The 15663-nt window shown below is 46.5% G+C and overlaps 1 protein-coding gene across 1 annotated transcript in view; it reads left to right on the plus strand.

The window, feature by feature from the left end:
* The first annotated feature begins 10482 nt into the window (after window positions 1-10482).
* Window positions 10483-15663, plus strand: part of BRF2 (BRF2 general transcription factor IIIB subunit) — a 91417-nt gene continuing 86236 nt past the window's right edge. Inside the window, exon 1 of the mRNA XM_078665411.1 lies at window positions 10483-10569. The gene's annotated coding sequence lies outside the window, so the exon portion shown is untranslated. The remainder of the gene's footprint in view (window positions 10570-15663) is intronic.

Genomic DNA, 15663 nt, shown 5'->3' on the forward strand with positions numbered 1-15663 from the left:
GATAGAGGTGGAAGATATATACCGGGGACATGTACAGATAAACTGAGAGGCAGGCAGAGTAGATAAAGACAGACAGGTGGAAGACAGAAAGAGTGGGCAGAGTGGAGGCAAACAGAGTGAAGCGAACGACAGACAGAGGGGAAGAGGCAGATAGAGATTAGGAAGTCAGGTTTAAGTTCAAGTAGGGAGATAGAAAAAAAAGGCAGATAGAAAGACAAAAGAAGAACTCAGGCATAAACAGGGAGAGAAAAATAAAAAGTGTTAAAGAAAGTAAGACAGGCTGTAGAGGAGACACAGACAAAGAAAGGTAGAGAAAAGACAGTGAGGGATAGAGGCAGTCAGCTATGGGGAGAGATAGATGGAGGGAGAGAAACACGATGGTGCAGATGGGGCAACACATGCAGACACGGAGAATGGTGGAGTGGACAGGCAGAAAGACAGACAAAGAAGACTGACAGTGTGAATGAGAATGAAGGACAGAAAGAGATAAACACATTTGGAGGAAAAGAGATGGACAGAAAGACAATCAGAGACAGTGACAGACAGAACTAGAGAGGGGGAGACAGGCAGAAAGGAAGTCAGAAACAAAGGGGCAGAAACAAAGACAGATAGGGAGTCAGACAGGTAGAAAGTAAGCAGACAGAGGGAAAGAGATAGGCAGGTACTTATATCAGCGGAGATGGCAGACACAGGCAGTCAACAGTAGAAGAAGAAGAAAGGCAACTAGGAAAAAATACAAAGAGTGAGACAGGGATGAAAGATAGACAGAAAGGGGGGAAACGGAGAAGCATAGAGGTGGGCTGGCATCAAGACAGAAAAAGATAGCTTGGGACAGATGTCAAGGGATAGGCTGGTGGGAAATGATGCTGTCAGGAGAGATACACATACTTGCCAACCATACTAATTTAGGAGGTATGCCACTGCCCTCAATTCAACTACAGCCTGCTTGCTTGTTGGAGCCATTTTATATAGCTTTTGGGGAATCTGTAAATTACACCCCACCGAAGGAGGAACAGGCTGCCAGTGCCAAGAAAAGAAAATGATTTGTAAGCTTCGGAATATAGGGCTTGGGAATGTAAGCAGAATGACCGGGGTTACTGATTGATAATATCACACCACTTTGATATGCTTGTGGGTGATTTGTATTAATGAGATCAGTGTTGGCGCTGTTTTAAAAAAAAAAAAGCCAATCGTTTATTCCTCGTAATATTCTGCCAGTCATTCTGATCGTGGGCCAGGATCACGTGATTATGTCATTTTGGGCCTACAATCTTATAAACATCGTTAATTTACCTCCATGGTCTTCGGAATCCAGTTTGCCCCTGCCCTCGCGCTCCTTTCACAGTCACACACACCCTACACATTTTCCCCAGCTTTGACCTCCGGTTCCGACGTTCTGTTTCCTGTAGTGATCCCACCCCCTCTGTTTCCTGGAAGACAATGATGAAAGCCACAGCCTGTCAGGGCAATGCTTCAGATCATGATGGCTGGCATGCGCGTCAATGTGACGGGTGGTGCTGCTGCGCAGCGCAGCGGCGCTTGCACTTCAAACGGGCGGGCGGCTGCGCTGACCTGTTGCTGCGGCCTTTATATTTTATTTGGGTACACTGACTGACAGTAGTGTCAGTGAGTGTCCCCAAATAAATTATAAAGGCTGCAGCAACATGCAGCGCGGCCGCCGCCCTCAACATCGTGCCTCCTGGGGCGGACCGCCCCCCTCCCCCCCCCTAGCTACGCTGGTGGACTATTGCACCCACACACGTTTGCTGTGTATGAAGGAAAAGCATTATCTCAAATCCTGCAATAGGAACAGATTGATGTGGTGTGCCTGGAAGACGGTCTCAGTAATTCCTGAAGATCCATGGATGAGAGGCTGATAATTGTGCTAATGACTTGTCGACTTTAGGCACTGGGACGGGTTGGTCATCACTGTGATCCAGCGCCCCTATAGAAAATATGTCATAAAAACACTACCCAACTCTACAATACTCACCATTAATTATAAATCACTCACAAGGCCCATATACTAATATAAAGACATATTTTGAGCAACTGAATCATGTGACCTAATTAATAAAACCTTATTTACAAACCATATATACATTTATATACATCTGCGGTATATTGACTTTACCATAGTTTAATAATTTTCCATTTAATTAAGCCACACAGGCGATAAGATCTGCTGATGGTAACTAAATTCTTTAAATAACAAGGCCAGCTTGTATTTTCAAAAAACTTATTTATTAACTATTTATTCAAAGAAAAGTGCCTCTTTATTAGAATCATTTTATTTAAGCAGCATGGTTTGAGGAATTGCAAATTAGACAGACAGTTTTCAAGCAAAATCAAATAGAATGTTTAAAGAAGAATAAACAATTTTTCCATCACCTAAACCCTATTTCCCTGTCTAAAACTTATTTCACCTAAATAAAAATTGTAAAGTCTTATAGCCCTATTAATTCTTACGTGCTCCAAAAGAAGTCCGTCAGCACGTCACGCCCATCTGGATTTGGAAAGCGAGAAGAGCCCCCTCCCTCCAAAGGGGTCAGTTTTTATACCTTTCTAACTAACTAATCTAAGTAAAAAGAATACTTTTCACATTTGTCCAAAACGCTGATTGGCTGTCAGACGACAGACCACATTAAGTCATCACATTTTTTAAGCCCAGTTCCGACTCTTTCTTAGAGTCTATTGTCCCTTATTCTCGTGTCCCGTAGCTTCCTCCAGTTTGCAACAACTAAAAATGTTTGTCCGTGGCTTCCTTAGCTTGACAATCTCTCTGCCGGTTCCTGACCTTGGTCAAGCCGACCAAGAGTACGGATAGTTCTTTCATTAAATTAAGTTTGTATTTTCTTCTTTTTAAAACATCAGCAGAAACTTTCCACACTGGGCTCTTGCTTTCTCTGAGCAGGATTTTGCCATCTGCATAATAAGATGTGCTAGGCCTCAAGCCTCTTTTTCAATAACTAGTATATAAACAAACACAAAAGAATAATTAATGCAAGAATTAGAAATCATTCTGTTACCCACCCACCTTTGCTAATTATTAACCCATTAGTCTAAGTTACCTAGCAGAAGCAAATAAAGCAACAAACAGATTTGAGCAACGTTTAAAACGAAAAGACAAAACATGAGCACACAGAAATAAGCACATGCCATTAATAAAAACAGCCGCATTTAATTCTGACAGCACGATAGACAGGATTATTTTATTATTTCTCACATGCAAGCACTTTGCACATATTGCACATATAAGAGCACACATGTTAGTTTCCCGCGTGTAATGATCTGTAAGTTTAATCTAGGTTGATTAGTTTTCTTCACTGCACACATAATTAATATTATTATTTATTATGGAAGTTTAACTCTGCGAGCTGAAATAAATATATTTCTAAATCTCGCTCCATCAACTGCATATCCTAAAAACAGAGGTGAGCATCGTTGGATGCCCCAAGCAATGGGCAGAGGTGTCAAAAGCACTTGTACGATAACCCTACTGAACAAACACGTTTTATTATTGTGGTGAATTGTTTTCTACCTTCATGGGTCTTTCTGAGTCTCGGAGCCGTTTCCTTGACCATACTTTACTTCACAGGTATCACTTTGTCTTAATATTCAGTTAGGAGAAAGACGCTGGCATTTCATCCAGTCTGTTTGCATGTTGATATAATCCAGCACTGGACCATATTTAGTGTATTTGTTGCTAGAAGGAAGAATGGTAGAGTCCACAATAAGCCAACACTGATCCATAACTGGCAGTGCCTTCTCCCTAGATACAGGTGTGCAGTTTCAGTGTCTCACCCAGTGTACATCATTTGCCATGCCAACCATGTGAAGGCAGAGAAGTGTTTGTGCCAGCTGTTGAGTCTTTTTTTTCCCCCTCAAACTGGAAGTACGTTGGATCTCTCACATTTACTGGAATGAGTATCAGGCACAGCATCAGGGGCATTGATCCCTCAGCATTGATTCTGAGAGCATGTTCCAACCCGTCGGTGGCTCGTACTCTCGGACAAGGTCTACAGCATCGCCCAGTGATCACAGGCGGGTTCGTTTTACGCACCTTTTGATTAGTCTCACCCCTCTCCATCCTGGTCTAAGATAACTCTTCAAGTATTAAAAGAGTAGAAGGGAGCACTTTTCTGAAGTAACTGCTTGCACATGCTGTGATGATGGGACCAAGATGAAGAATTATTAATCAAATAGATATTGAAGCCCCCGCTTGCAGTTTTCACTCCATTTCTGTCCCTAAAGCAGATGGTGTTCTGTTCTTAATTCATAGTTGTCAAATAACCAAATTCAGAGCTCCAGAGGGAATCTTTTGAAAAATGTGTGGGTAAATGTGTAGATTAAATTGCATCAACCTAAGCAAAACCACAATTGGTGTGAGATGAAAGCCTGCGCGTCAGGTCATCTTCTGTACTGAAAAAAATACATGCCTACAATTTAACCTGTTTTGATCGCACAAGTTTGTAAACAATCAACAATGCATTTTCCTGCCAGCTACAGCCATTTGTTTTTCTAGGCATAGTGCCATGCACCCGACATTAATATGCCCATGCCACCTTGCAACAGTGTGCTGCAAGGCGACAGGCACAGCAGTGTGTACAGCTTCAGATAGATGAGCTCAGAAGACGGTGACCCTTTCATCCTAGACTGGTAGATGGGCACTAACTGACAGTAAGGGTCACTACTAGACTTAGAGAAGTTTTACACGCATCTTCCCAGCCAGCAGCGTGTAATATCCTGTGGTGCTGTACTGAGCTATGACAAGCACCGGAAAGCTAGCGATGCTGAGGGGTTCCTTCCAGTGGATGCTGGAGCATGGCACACATTCCTTGAACTTACATTCTCATCCTTGAGCTTTGACTTTCAGGACATTTGAGCTCAAATTCAGGTAGCAACTCCACATATTCTGGGAGTCCTCTGATGTAAGGGGAAGAAATGCTTGTAAAAGCGGCAGCCTTTCTTGCATAGCCCTGGGCGTCAAGAGAGTAGTAGAACTGCTTTCACAAGGCATTCAGTGCCCTTAATGGAACACTAATCCACTTGTGAACTGATAACCTTCAAGGAGATATCTAAATAGAGGCTAATCGCCTCCCCCGTCAGGAAAAAAAACTCATAATCCACCTATTCTGCATGCTCCCTCTCGTGAAGTGCGGTGAGTTGTTGTTCTTGGCATTGGAATGACCAGTGTTCTCGGCAGAGAACTATTGTAATCGTGTCAGCCGCCAAATCTGCCAAAAAGGAGACAAGAGCTGGGCAGGCACCCAGCATTCCTAATCGGAGAGGGAGCAACATGTGCTGGCCACACGCGGATTCAGTCGCGCGCACGCTCACGGCGCCAGCGTCCCCGCCGTGCGCCGATCACTGCTCTCTTCCTGGCCGGCATCCAGAAGTTTCGCAACGCAGTGAGGGCACTGAGAGGTAGGTGCTTGTTTTTTCACAACAAATTTTATTAAGTGATCAGGTAGAAGCAGGTACACAGTACTCCACAATCAGGAGGTCACTGCAAAATCATCAACACATATATATCGTTGTATCCCAATCAAGAAAAAAGAAACGTTTCTCCCCAATCCCCAACTCCCACAGCCACCCAAAGACCCCACTGCCCACCCCTTATCCCTCCCTAACCCCGTACACTCGATCATGTCAAGCCCTCTGTACGTGCTATCCGGAAGTCCAGTGCCATGCGCACTCTAGGCCTGGCGTCCACCACCCAAATCTAGATCGTCGTCAGGCTCTGCCGGTGGATCAAGAGTCAAACCCCTGTAGTCAGCCCACCGCTTCCAAATTTTATAATGCTTCCTGGGACAACCTCTGGCCTCGAACACTGGGCGCTCCAACCCCATAAAATAGTCCAATCCAGCTTTCCACGCACTCAGGGGGGGGGCTCGCTCATTCGCCCACGCTCGAGCCAAGTCCCGCTTGGCCACCACCAGGCCTAACAGCAAGAGATGACGTTTGTAAATATTTCCACCCACCCCCTCCAACACATGAAGGAGACCTAGACGATGGGTGCGAGGGAGATTCCAACCCAACACTTCCGACAAACAACTCCACACACCATTCCAGAACCTAGTCAAGCCAACACACGACCATACAGTATGGATTAGGGTACCCGTGTCAGCTCCACAACGCAGGCACTCCGGGGACCCGATTAGACCCGCCTTCCACAGTCACTCTCGTGTATAGTAGGCCCTGTGCAAGTATTTAAATTGGATTAATCTGAGTCGCACCGCAATAGCCGTCCCACGTGGGGACTCCAGTGCCTCCCTCCAGTCGTCCTCATCAAGGGGCCCTACGTCCTTTTCCCAAGCATCTTTCAGTGGGAGCAGGGAGGAGGAGCAGTGGGTGACCAGCGTCTGATATATGCGGGATACCTTTTTGTCCCCAAGATCGCCCATGAAGACCTTCGCCTCCACGGGGCTGAACTCCGGCAGCGACTCCAACCCAACCAGACTAGGCGCCAATGCGTGACGAAATTGTAAGTATCTGAAGAATTGAGTGTTAGGCATGTGAAACTCGTCCCGCAAGTCCTGAAATGACTTAAGAGTCACACCGGACATGACGTCTCCAAGCGAGGAAATTCCTATAGAGTCCCATCCGCCAAACCCCGTAAGCGAGGCCAACGCAGGGAGTCGTCCATTCTGCCACAATGGGGTCTCTGCCGTCAACTTCCCCCACCATCCCATCCGACGCAGAGCCTGTCTCCAAACTGCAAATACCACTTGCGTGGCCGACGGCAGCCGCTTCCTAAGCCCAGCCGAATATAGGATGGTATGCAATGTGTTATTCCCCATCAGTGAGCGCTCCAGCGCATATGCCGGGTCTCCACCATCCCCATACCACCAATCATTTTAAGACCAGCAGATGCGAGGCTTGGTAATACGAGAGGATGTCCGACGTGGCCAGGCCACCACAATACGTGGACAGAAAGCACGTGCGTAGCACCACTCTAGCGGCTCCCCCCGTCCACAAAAAGCGACCCAGGGCGGAATTGACCTGCCGGAACCATCGTGGTGCAATTGGGTGTGGATGATTCTGTAATTGATAGAGAAGGCGCGGAAGGGCAACCATTTTAAAAATCGCCGACCTGCCATAGATGGTATGGGGCATTCGGGACCAAGTCTTGATGTCCGTTTGGACCCTCTCCCATACCGGCAACACGTTGCGCTCCCATGAGACCGTCGCGGACTCGGACAAGAACACTCCCAGATACAATATGCCCCCGGCCGCAGATCGCAAGGCTGACGCCCATGAACCCGTGTCCGCCCCGTCACCAAGCACCCATAAGGTGGACTTACTCGGTTTAAGGTACAGGCCCGATACCTCACCAAAGATGCGCATTATCTCCAGCACTCGGGCCCAGATCTATTTAGGTCAGTGCGGAAAAAGAGGACGTCGTCCGCATAGAGGGCGATGCGATCTGTAAAGCCCCCTCCCCATACAAAGCCCCGCAGCTGCGCATCAATGCGCACCCAAGAGGCGAGAGGCTCCATGATTAACGCAAATAAATATGGGGACAGCGGGCAACCCTGACGGGTACCCCGTCCGATGGCAAACCTCTCCGAGAGCGCTCCAGAAACACGCACAGACGCCGTGATATCAGTATAGAGAAGTTTGATATAGGATATGAACACCGGGCCCAGATTTAGATGAGGTAGAAGCGCGAATAAGTAGGTCCAACTTACCGAGTCAAAGGCCCTATCTATATCTGCCAAGAGCAGAGCTGCCCGCTCTCCCGTGGCCCTTATCGCGTCCACGGCATTCTGTGCCCTGCGGATATTGTGTCGCGTCGCTCTACGTGGCATAAAGCCCGCCTGATCCGGGTGGACCAGATCGGCTACACATGGGAGGAGACGATTCGCCAATGCCTTAGCCAACAAGGTAGGTGCTTGTTTAATTAGACTTTGCTATCTATTTATTGGTGTGCTGCATTTTCTCTACAGTACTGTGCAGCGTAGTTTCTATGGTGATGTATACGCCAGAAGAAGCATTTCCTGATTTCCGGCGCAGTTTTCAATGTGTAAGTTGCTCTAATGGTGAGGCACATTTTGTGCTTGTGAAGCCAACATAAAGTACTTTCTGTGGTGTTTGTTAACTAACAAAAAAAAGATAAAATACACTGACGCTAGTTATGGAATTGACGAGCTGTGGTTACTACCTCCACCGAAAGCACAGAGTTGTATGACTTTTTCCATTATAGCTGGGAAACGGGTGTGTGGTGGCCCTGATGGTGTCGATGAATATTGTGTTCGGTAAATGTCTCCTAAAATTACTTTTACAGTTACCTAGCAGTCTAGCAGTGCGTCAACTGCAAGTGATTAATTATGTTTTTAGTTCATGAAACACATTTTCTGGTTTGTATAGCACTAGTGATAATCATAGCTATGGTGCTAGTAACATAATGTGTATGTCATGGGACCTAATGCAAGCAAGGGTAGTAGGATGTTTAGTACCTCCACCACCTGGGATAGAATTGCAGTACAGACATAATTGGGATGCAGTTCGCTGACCACACCAAGGACTTCAGTGTCACTGCACCTGCTGCAATATCGATTGCTTTACCCCTATTGTTTTTCTTTCTCTTCTCTCTTTCCTTCCCTCTTTCTGCTCAGTTCTCTCCTCTTGGTTCTCACTCTTTTCCTCTTCAGTCTCGAATGCCCATATCCTCTTCCTTCTCTCCCGGACATCCCTAATTGTGACCCCTTTCTTTTCCTTTCCCTTGCTTTGTTCTCCTAAGTATCCTCTTCTCCATCCTGCCAACTTCTCATCTCCTTTTTATCTTTCACCTTCTCCATTCCTCACTCTTCTTAATTTTTCTTATCCTTTACAATTTCATACACAACCCAACTTTCCTAAAGGGTAAACGTTGGGCCAGTCACCAGGCATCATTTGTGTTTAAAAACAATGTGAGCAGGCGGACTCTAAAAGAACTGAGGACAGTATAGGGCCGCGTTGCCTCCACCAGCCTCTTGTCCCCGGTGCCACTGCGCCGGCTTTACTACTGATACCTACACCCCGTATGGTGCTGGTTTGTCATCCAGATCTTGAACCTTACAGAGTTGTAATCAGAATTTCGTTTGTTAACCATCATATTCTAGACCTTTAACTGTTTGGATGGGTTGCTTTTGATGGACGTCATTGTTCGGGTCTCTCGTTCCCTCCCGGTGTTGTTCTTTGACTACCTTCCCCTACATGAACTCTTAGATGCTTGCGGTGCATGAACCGCAGATCCCTATTCATGGGCACGTGGTTTGTGAAGCAGAAGTCTTCTCCGCGCGGATTCAGTCGCGCGCACGCTCACGGCGCCAGCGTCCCCGCCGCGCGCCGATCACTGCTCTCTTCCTGGCCGGCATCCAGAAGTTTCGCAACGCAGTGAGGGCACTGAGAGGCAGGCCCGGACTGGCCATAGCGGGCACCGGGCAATCCCCCGGTGTGCCGCAAGGGTGGGGGCCGGTTTTGAGCCCCTGGGGGCCGATTTTGTTACAGGGGCCGTTTTTGCAGCATAGCTGCAAAATCGGGCCTGCAACAAAATCGGCCGAAAACCGGCCCTAGCAAAGCGCTCGGCGGCACCTCCAACACCCCCGAGTGGGGAGGGGGTCCGGCCGAGCACTTCGCCAGGGCCGGTTTTGGTTCCCAGTCCGGCCCTGCTGAGAGGTAGGTGCTTGTTTGCTGTTGAGGCCAGTAGTTAAGAGCGCCAATGTAGTGTATTGCCTACTCTACACAGAAACATGTACAGACGCTTTGCTCATAAGCAAGACGTCCTTCATTTCACCCTTGGGCATCTTCCGAGTGAACTGTTCTCTTGCAGCTTTACTACGCCCGTGGCAGCTGCTGACAGACTGCTTTGTCCGGGCCTCGGGTTCCAGCTCTGCCGGAATCTAGTCATCAACAGAGAGAATGGTCAGACGACGCACAGACACCTTGTCTGGACGATGGAGTCACCTGTCCTGAAAGGCTGATGAAAGAAGAACAAGCATTTGCAATGCAATAGGTCTCGCATTTACGAGAGGTTGAGCTATTGGCATTGTAAATGACAATGCCTTTTATTTATGTTTTAAAAACCAAAACATAAATAAAAGGCATTGTAATTTACAATGCCAATAGCTCAAACTCGTGTAAATCCGAGACCTATTGCATTGCAAATGCTTGTTTAACATTGTACCCCACTGCTAGGCATCTTGTTTATCAAACGTCCTTTTGGCATGCACACACTCTTTACATTAAATTTACAGAATTCAGCAAATAGTTGACTGCATCATTTGTAATATTTAAAATAATGGTCTTCTAAAATATGCCTCTCGAGGTCTGGCAACCGATTTAAATAATATGGGGCAGGCGTCTCGAACTTCCGAGTCACATACTTGCCCCGGACGCAGAGAAACTACACATCCCAGCACTATCACGTAGTGTAGGGGCGTGCGCATGCGTGAGATTGCGTCGAGACGCGCACAACGCATGGTACACGCCCACCGCTTCTATTTACATGCTGGACATCCCGGGCGCCGGTATCGTCGCACGAGAGAGGGGTACAACTGGTGCCGGAGTCTCCCTACAAAAACGGTAAGAGTCCGTTTTTCTCCATAGCTGAGAGTTTCTGTGAAATGGTACACCTGTGATTAAAGGCTACTATTGAGAATGGGCGCTGTGTTGCCGCTTCTACTATACAGAGTTGGGGGCAACTTTTGTCCGTTCCTCCTCAGTATGCGATGGCGTGGTAAAACACCCAATGGGTTGATTTGTATATGAAGGCAATGCCTATGGCTATTGCCTTCATAACCTCCCATTCTACCAGACGCACACCAGCAGTTCCCCAGTTACCCTCCAAGTAGTCCTTCAAAGCCTGCAACAGAGCATCCCTGCCTACTGCATCAGTAAAGATATCGGTCGGGAGTCTCCACAGACCGGGGTGCACCCCGACCCCCCCTCGGACCAGCTAACTACACACTGGCAAGTAATACGACAGAAAATGTGCCAGCAGAGTCTCATCCTTCCCCCGCAGGTCATCAGGCGCCACATCAACCAAAATAATCCAGTCTATTGTAAGTGTTATGTTTGGGCGAGTAGCAGATAAATCCTTATACGTCGGTCGTCTTGTCCTTCAGGCATTTCATGGCCCCAAATTGTCCATCACCTCTCGTAATGCCTTCAACATGCAAGGCTTTTTGTCCAACCTAGGGGGATGTCTGTCTACCTCTCCATCCAAGACACACTTATAATCCCCCAAACACAACAACGATCGCTCCAACCATGCTCCCAAGTTCTTCCTGGATCTTATAATAAAAGTTAAGCTCATGCACATTGGGAGCATACAGATTGACCAGGGAGATCGCCCTTCCCTTCAGCCTCCCCGACAGGGCACGTACCACCTCTCCTTATTCATCACCACATATGCAAGCGCAAAGGGGGTCCCCAGGGCCACCCATATTAGTACCCCATAGCATAATTAGATTAGGAAACATGGAACACCTATACCTTCCATGCCCTCTCATCCCCAGCACCGCCATACCAAAATGGTTAACCCCTTGCCTCATGACGAGCTCAGCTCATCATGAGCATGGAAGAGGCTAAGGTCAATAGGAATTATGGCCTCACCTCAGTCTTTCTGGGCCCCCCCACCGGAGGCACACCCACAACTCCCGTTTTGCACCAGCCCCTGGCTCCAAAAGTATGCCCCAACGCACAGCTCTTCCACTCGCTGTACTGACCCTCCTGAACCTGGCCACCCCTGCACTAGCCAGCCGGATTAGGGAAGCCCTCTGTCTGAACAGCACTCCCCGCATGGTCAACCGCTACCCCCAGCCAGACCTACTTGTTTCATTCAATTATCGCTCTCTGAGAAGGCCTTAGTCGCCTTCCGGTGCTTGCCAGCACTAGACATTCAAGGGGAGGGCCCATCCACTTCGGGCCCAATCACAGGGCTCAAATTTTGCAGCAGTCTCACGGAGCCCTGGGCTCCTCTGCACTTCTCCTCTCCAGTCAGTGTAGCAGCAGGGTGCAAATCTAAATAGTGTCACTTAACACAGGGAATATCTTGTGTCAATAAATCCTAGAAAAGCTTCATGCGCCAGAAACAATTACTTTCCTGTATCCCCCGTACCCCCATATGGCTGTCATCAGCCTGGACAGAGCCCCAGAAACGTGGACAGCAATAAAAAGGCCCCTCCCAACTGTCAGTCATTAACCAGGGCTTTAAAGCAGGAGGGACTTTTCAATGGGTTCCTATTGGGGTCTATATTCTTGTCCTCATCTTTACAGGAAAAAATTTAGCCATTTCTCAACACCGACTTTTTAAACCTTTGAGGTAAATCATGTCACTGGTATAGCCTGTATTCACATTTTTTTTCATTTTGCATTCCCTCAGAGTAGTTGGTTTTTCCAGATGTTCTTCTGTAGTTAATTTCTTTCATGCAACATATGACTTTTGTGTGGTAAATTCCGTCAAATTAGTGGCTGCGAGGTGTCTGGGTGGTTTCACATTGTGTGTGGGTGTTTAAGACAAGGCACGGTTCAGAAATCTGGAGCTGAGGTTGATGGCAGTGCGAGTTTCTCAGCGTCTTAGTGGGTCATAAATGGGTTCAGACTACAAGTACATCCAATTTTTGACCTCTCTGCAGCGTGCACAGGGCAATGGTCACATATTTACTAACTGTATTTGTGTGAAAGTATGTGAAGGATGCACACAGATGCCAAAAGATGGACAGTACAAAGGAAAATTGCAGTCCCCAAAGGCGAGTGGGTGATGCAGTGCTTACAGGTGAGTGGGAGGGTTAAGTGCATTGTAAAACGGAAGAGATGAAAGGAAGCATATTCAGTAGGAGTGAAAAGGGAGTGATGAACAGCAAAGAGAAAATGTGTTAGTTATGCTGACAGTGGAGTTCAGAAAGATGTAAGGAGGTAAAGGGTGCAAGTGTCATAATGAGAGGCAGCAGAAGAAAGGATTATAGGGGAGAACAGAAGCGATTGAGTCACTTCCCATATTACACTGCTTAATTTGTACTTTTTTTTTTTAGTGCCGGGCCCTCACCACAAGGTCACTGCAACTTGCACTAGTCATTGCTCCAAACCACTCAGCTCACAACAGTACCATCACAACTATTAACTATCACACTCCTAAAAGTATGACTTTCCAGACTATTCCAGGCCCTCACAGCTATTCAAATGTCATTAGCACTGGTAATAGCCATTTTAATGTATCTTGAATTAATAAGCATCTGTTGCTGTGCTCATCTTTAAATTAGACAGTTAGCGCCACCATGGTACACATTGTCATAAGTACGGTGTTGATAATTAAGTGTTGGGCTGAGCTCCGGAAACCATTGGCTCAAATTAGGCACTTCAGTACATATGAGGATGGTCTGAGTATTGCAAATATAATATACATATATATACGATTCTAAATAGAACCACGTTCACCTTTAGAGTTGAAAACAATCAAAAGGATATCTAATTTTTTATTTCATTCATTATGGCATTTTATTCATTTATAGCCAAGATTATGAAAAGCAATTTATGGTAGAAACATGTAATTGTTACATCATTACATTCCATATTCGAAATCGGTGCTCTCTGTGAAAAAGGGAAGGGTAAGTGAATGAGTGAAGGGGACAGAGTAAAGGTGTTGTGACATAATAGTTGCATCCAAGTTAAAAATGAAAAACCTCTACAACCAGACTAATGGGCAAAGGTTCCCAATTTTACATCACACATAGATTGTGAGAATACATCTCTTATTTAGCTCCTATGGTGTGTCAAGGAAAAAAGGCGTATTTCTACGTTTCGACCCCTGATACGCAAGAAGGGCAATTCACAGCCTCATGTTGGGGTCTTCATCAGGAAGAGGAAGGAGAGCCTATAGGGTAACATAAATACATAAATCAGAATTTTACAGAGGGTGAGCAGACGTGGTAACAATAATCAAGTTGGTGATGTGGGTGGTTACCTACATCAGCAAACGGTCATGGAATGTGCCGTCCGCAGGGGGGCTTCCGAATGCTCCAATGAAACTGAAATACAATGAAATAGGTGCCATCAGGGCCCTATACTTTACTGGATCAAGGGTTATATCGGGGGTGGTAAAACTGACTGAACTGACACGGTTCTTCAGAAAACTAAGGCTTAAGTATTTCTTTAGGAACAAACCAACGTCAGCCATGACAGCCTTTACTAATCTAAGACCACCATCCACCTTCATGCCCACAGCATCCTCAGTGACTCATGAAATCTTGACATATGAAAGCGTCGTGATGAGAGATGTCCTCAGAACCATTGACCAAAAACACTATGTGAGACACAACATCACCAGTGGCGAGAGGTCCGCTTTGGAATCGCTGAAGAACAACAAGGCGATAGTGATTAAGCCAGCAGATAAGGGCGGATCCATAGTGGTACTAGATGTGGAGGACTACAAGGCGGAGATTCTATCCCAACTATCAGATGGTATAAGCTACAGACCCTTAAGACGTGACCCAACTAAAGAAATACGCACGGACATCACTGCCATAACAACTAAGGCGTTAGAGATGGGCTTTCTCTCCAAGAAAGAGTTCGAATATCTAAATGTAGACCAACCTAGAACACCCACCATCTACGTTTTACCCAAAGTCCACAAGGATCCAGCCAAACCACCGGGAAGACCCATCATCTCCGGTTGTGGCTCTCTGCTGGAGCCTCTTTGTAAGTATATCGATGTGTTCCTAAAACCAATAGCAGAGGCCACCCCTACTTATCTTAGAGATACAACGCAAGTCATCAACTACATTGATCAGAGGCCATTCAACAAAGAGGAACATATTTTGGTAACAATGGACATCATCTCCCTATATACCAGCATTCCCCAGAGACCAGCATTGGACTGTATGAGGAGAATACTAGATGGACGTGTGCAACCTACCCCAGTGCCAACAGAATTCATAGTGGCACTACTGGATATTGCAATGACTAGGAATTTCTTCATTTTTCAAAATAACTTCTACGAACAAAGCAAAGGAGTAGCGATGGGCGCGGCCTTTGCTCCAGATTTGGCCATTCTTTTTATGTCCGAATTGGAAAAGGATACCATCCTCTCACACAATAATCCATACAGAACGATGATCACATCATGGCATCGATACATCGATGATGTCCTCATGATATGGACTGGCCAAGTTGAACCTCTCCATGCTTTCCTGGCCTGGCTGAACAATCAATCGCCAGATATCAAATTCACCATGCAATCCAACAGAGAATCGATTGACTTCCTGGATATCAGTATCAAGGAAAAGGAAGGTCACCTCTACACTACTCTTTACCGTAAGCCATCTGAAAGGAATTCCCTGTTAAGATATACCAGTCACCACACCAGAGGTTTAAGGGACAACCTGCCCTTCGGGCAGTTCCTCCGCCTTCGGAGAAACTGTTCCTTTAAAGAAGATTTCTTCAGGGAATCTGATGACCTGATTACCCGTCTAATTGACAGAGGCTATCCCAAACGCCTAGTGAAAAGATCCAGGAAAAGGGCGTGGTTTCAAGACAGGGCAACCTTACTCGAACCAAAGATCAGAAAAACAACACAAGAGCGAATGATATGCGTAACCACCTTCTGCACCGAGAGTAATGCCATTCGCAAAATTGTGAACCAACACTGGGATCTGGTAGGAGAAATTTTGCAAGTTCCTG

This window comes from Lissotriton helveticus, chromosome 11 (genome assembly GCF_964261635.1).
Source record: "Lissotriton helveticus chromosome 11, aLisHel1.1, whole genome shotgun sequence".
NCBI classification, from domain to species: domain Eukaryota; kingdom Metazoa; phylum Chordata; class Amphibia; order Caudata; family Salamandridae; genus Lissotriton; species Lissotriton helveticus.